Raw genomic sequence first — 5,099 nt, forward strand, 5'->3', positions numbered from 1 at the left:
GCCGGGGCGGAGTTCGGGACGCCGATGCGAAAGTGGGAAGCGCCGCTCGGATCTTCGCCGTTTTTGGAGGAGTCAGTGGCGGCACTCCGGTGAAGCCAAGGTGCGCCAATTCGCGCACGATATCGGCGTCTTTCGACGTGCCCGCCGGCCACCGTCGCACGAGTACGGCAAACCTCGTCTGCCGGGGCGGGGTTTGCGACGCCGACGCAAAAGTGGGAACCGCCGCTCGGATGTTCGCCGTTTTTGGCAGAGTGAGTGCTGGCACTCCGGCGAAGCGAAAGAGCGTGAATGCGCCCACGAAAGTAGCGTATTTGGACGTGCTTGACGGCGACCGCCGCAGGAGTACGAAAAACCACGTCAGCCGGGGCGAGCGACCCACGGCGGTCTGGGTGCTTATCGCTGCTATTATAGGGGCACCCCGGCAGACGCAGAAAGAAAAAAAAAAATGGGGACATGGCGTGCGTCACCGTGCGGCTTCGCAGCGTTGCCGAAGTCGCCGAGCCCTTCGACTGAGCCGAACGGCGGACAGGGAACGTTGGTCGGCCGTTCTAACCTGTCGGTGCCACGCCGAGACGTCGTTAAGGAAAACCGCGTCGTGGGCCTCTACGACGCCGTCGAGTCGTTGTACGTTTGGTGTCCAGCGTGTCGGCGGCGAGTAGCGGACACGTCGTTCACGACTTCGGTCTTTCGCAGTCGACGCGAACTTGCGGAGAGTCGTGGTGCCTCACGTTTTCGGCAGAAACCGCGGCGGAATTTTCCCGTGCGTGCGCGCACGACCTCGGTGCTGTGCCGTCAGCGTAGTGTTGCACAAACTCGTGGCCTACCCAAGGTGCGGTACGTTTGCGGCCGTATCCTCGGTGGGAATTTCGTGAGTAGGGTCGCAAATTCTACGACCTCGGCGGGTTTGAGAGCGACGTAGACTTGTGGCACGCTCAACATGCCACACGTTTCGGGGCACACCCGCGGTGAAATTTTCTCGAGTACGCTCGTATTAGGGCCCAAGGAGGTCTGGGTACTTATCGCTGCTATTATGTGGGGGTTCTCGTGAGCGGCGTACGCGAAAGCGACCGGGTGTCTGATATGCGGCGGGCTTCGGCCTCGTCAAGCGTGTCCTCGGGTCTGCTCCAGGGGAATCCACGGCAGTCGTCTGCAGCCTCATCCGCTTGATGCGTTAGGGGCTGGTTGTCGGACGGTGCCGTTTTACCACGATATCGAGGTGTGTTCCGTGTCGTCCTCGGGCGATTCAGATGCGAAAGCGCCGAAGACGCGGGCGTGACCCGTCGTCTGGCGGCTTTGCAGTCTCGGCTCCGTTGCTAGTTCCGGCCGGTCCACCGACAGTGCAGCGGGCTTGGGCAACCCGCACGGCGCGACCGAGTCGATGCAACGAAAAAGAGCGAGCATGAACGTGCTTCTTGCCGCACGGCTCCCACTCGTCTTTCGGGAAGGTTGTGCCGTAGCGAGCTCGAACGCCGTCATCTCGGAGTGCAAAATAAGCGTGTTGGGGCGCCTGAAGGTGGCCTCCGCCGCACACAGACTGCGTCCGGCCCGCCGAGGGCGAGGACGGACGCGCAGTCGAACGATTACCTGGTTGATCCTGCCAGTAATCATATGCTTGTCTCAAAGATTAAGCCATGCATGTCTAAGTACATGCCGAAATAAGGCGAAACCGCGAATGGCTCATTAAATCAGTTATGGTTCCTTAGATCGTTTCTTCCTACTTGGATAACTGTGGCAATTCTAGAGCTAATACATGCAGTGAGCCTGGAGCCCTTTGGGTAACGGGTGCTTTTATTAGACCAAGATCGATCGGGTTTCGGCCCGTATTGTGTGGTGACTCTGGATAACTTTGTGCTGATCGCATGGCCACGAGCCGGCGACGTTTCTTTCAAGTGTCTGCCTTATCAACTTTCGATGGTAGGTTACTTGCTTACCATGGTTGTTACGGGTAACGGAGAATCAGGGTTCGATTCCGGAGAGGGAGCCTGAGAAACGGCTACCACATCCAAGGAAGGCAGCAGGCGCGCAAATTACCCACTCCCGGCACGGGGAGGTAGTGACGAAAAATAACAATACGGGACTCTTTTGAGGCCCCGTAATTGAAATGAGTACACTCTAAATCCTTTAACGAGGATCAATTGGAGGGCAAGTCTGGTGCCAGCAGCCGCGGTAATTCCAGCTCCAATAGCGTATACTAAAGCTGCTGCGGTTAAAAAGCTCGTAGTTGGATCTCAGTTCCAGACGAGTAGTGCATCTACCCGATGCGACGGCTCGGACTGAACATCATGCCGGTTCTTTCTTGGTGCACTTCATTGTGTGCCTCGAGATGGCCGGTGCTTTTACTTTGAAAAAATTAGAGTGCTCAACGCAGGCGAGTCGCCTGAATAAACTTGCATGGAATAATAGAACAAGACCTCGTTTCTGTTCTGTTGGTTTTTGGAATACGAGGTAATGATTAAGAGGGACGGACGGGGGCATTCGTATTGCGGCGCTAGAGGTGAAATTCTTGGACCGTCGCAAGACGAACTACTGCGAAAGCATTTGCCAAGAATGTTTTCATTGATCAAGAACGAAAGTCAGAGGTTCGAAGGCGATCAGATACCGCCCTAGTTCTGACCATAAACGATGCCAACCAGCGATCCGCCTGAGTTACTCAAATGACTCGGCGGGCAGCTTCCGGGAAACCAAAGTATTTGGGTTCCGGGGGAAGTATGGTTGCAAAGCTGAAACTTAAAGGAATTGACGGAAGGGCACCACCAGGAGTGGAGCCTGCGGCTTAATTTGACTCAACACGGGAAAACTTACCCGGCCCGGACACTGGGAGGATTGACAGATTGAGAGCTCTTTCTTGATTCGGTGGATGGTGGTGCATGGCCGTTCTTAGTTGGTGGAGCGATTTGTCTGGTTAATTCCGATAACGAACGAGACTCTAGCCTATTAAATAGGTGCGGGGTTCCCAGCACCTTACAACCTTCTTAGAGGGACAAGCGGCTCCTAGCCGCACGAAACAGAGCAATAACAGGTCTGTGATGCCCTTAGATGTCCGGGGCCGCACGCGCGCTACACTGAAGGAAGCAGCGTGTCTTTATCCCTGTCTGAAAAGACTGGGTAACCCGTGGAACTTCTTTCGTGATTGGGATAGGGGCTTGCAATTGTTCCCCTTGAACGAGGAATTCCCAGTAAGCGCGAGTCATAAGCTCGCGTTGATTACGTCCCTGCCCTTTGTACACACCGCCCGTCGCTACTACCGATTGAATGATTTAGTGAGGTCTTCGGACCGATGTCCGGCGCGGCCTTTCGGTTGCGCCGGTCTGTTGGAAAGATGACCAAACTTGATCATTTAGAGGAAGTAAAAGTCGTAACAAGGTTTCCGTAGGTGAACCTGCGGAAGGATCATTAACGGATTGTGAAGGGTGAGCGCCTCAGCTGCGTCTGCGCCCGACACTTTCTGCCGCTGACCCCGTTTGGACGCGGGGTCGGCTTTTCCCCACGGGGCTGCCTGAATGTGGAGCGGCACCCCGTGACAAATTGTTGCGCCCAGCGGACGCCAACACCGCGACCTTGGACGGTCGGCCAGGTGGCGGACGCGGGTACAAACGGCGCAACGCACTCATAGGTCGGCTTTCGACCCGCCACTGCACCGTGGCTCGAAGCGCTCGAAATGCGCGACCCGACCGCTGCGGGACCGCCTAGTACTGTAAACAGGAGCGGCGGAGCGCGAACGGCGAGTCGTGGTTACGTCGGTAGAAGGCGAGGCTGCGCGTTCCCGAAACGCCAGCCGAGTGCCCTCCCGACCGTTCGAGCGTGCAAGAACGAGACCCGACAATCGCGCGGCGACTGCCAAGTACGAGAGGAACGGCACAAGCGTCGGCGGTCGGTCAAGGAACTGGCGATGTGACGGGTCCGCTGTGCACCAGTGCATACCGTCCCGCCGTCCGCGGCAAGCGCCTCCGCGTCCTCGGGTGACGGAGGCTGCCGGTCGGTTCTTGCAGGCGAGGGATCTCGCTGGCACCGGTTCGCGTTGACGCGCGGCCGGTCATGGCACGGCGATGCGACGGCCGAGGTGCGCAGTACTCGATGGAGGAACCGCACGCTCCGATGACCGTCCCGCCCTCCGCGGCGTATGCGTACCGACCGTAATGGTTGCAGCAGCGCCGGCCGGCTTTTGAATTCGCCACACGAAACACGGTGCGAGATCGCGGTTAGGGGAGCGTCGACGTTGCCAGGCGTTTTGCTTGCTGCCGAGGGAAAGGCGGCACGGCCACGTCGCGCTCGTCGCGATTAGCGGGTCTGCGCGCTTTGGGAAGGTGCCGCAACGACTTGCCGAAAGAGGAAGCACGGAAGAACGAGGGACTTGGACGTCCCGACAATTGAACGCACTTGCGGCCAGGCCCTTGCTGGCTTCGTTCTTCCGCCTCGAGTAGGCTCGTACGCGGCTCCGGCGCCGAAAGTGGTCCTTGGCACCGACTTCGGTGGACGTGGGAAGTGCCGCGCAAGTACGGCGCGCCTGGCTCCACCTGTTGGCTAAAGTAGGCAGCCGGATCGGCATTTTGGTGTGCGGTGGCAAACCGTGGATGCGAAAAAAGCTTGTGCGATTTCGTGGAACAAAAAGCGGGGGTCCCCCTTTTTATGCGGAGGAGACCGACCCGCCCGCCGTGGTGAACCGCGACGCCACGGTAAAAACGGGAGAGGCTTGTCGATGGGACCGTGCATCCCGCGCTCCACGGAGGCCGGGAGGCGGCCGCCCGAGGAAATGTGTAGCCGTCGAGGCCCGCATCTGCGTGCACTCTTATCCAAATGGGTGTACCGCAGGCATTTTCTGGTTAGGCGGGCCAATGAGAGCGAGCACACAACGATACCTACGGGTCCGGCTTGGAGAACCGGCTTCGACGCCTCCCGAGTATTTATAGAGGGGTGGACCACGAAAGCACTCGCAAGTAGCGGAAGCGAAACGCCGTCCGAAACACACCGTTTGCTCGATTTGCGGCAGCCGAAAAAGGCGCGGCAGAGTTTTGGAGTCCAAGCGTGCGCTGAAAAGCGCCCTTCTTGGCCACTGTTTGGCCGAGTGCCAGAAACGTTTGGTTTTGACTGTACGGAATTGA

The 5,099-nt window shown here is 58.2% G+C and overlaps 1 non-coding gene across 1 annotated transcript; it reads left to right on the forward strand.

Moving 5' to 3' along the window:
- Positions 1-1,581: 1,581 nt before the first annotated feature.
- Positions 1,582-3,396, forward strand: LOC142794049 (small subunit ribosomal RNA). Its single transcript, XR_012892031.1, has one exon. It is a non-coding gene; the product is annotated as a small subunit ribosomal RNA (ribosomal RNA).
- Positions 3,397-5,099: the final 1,703 nt, after the last annotated feature.

The sequence above is a fragment of the Rhipicephalus microplus genome, unplaced genomic scaffold (assembly GCF_043290135.1).
Source record: "Rhipicephalus microplus isolate Deutch F79 unplaced genomic scaffold, USDA_Rmic scaffold_366, whole genome shotgun sequence".
Taxonomy (NCBI): Eukaryota; Metazoa; Arthropoda; class Arachnida; order Ixodida; family Ixodidae; genus Rhipicephalus; species Rhipicephalus microplus.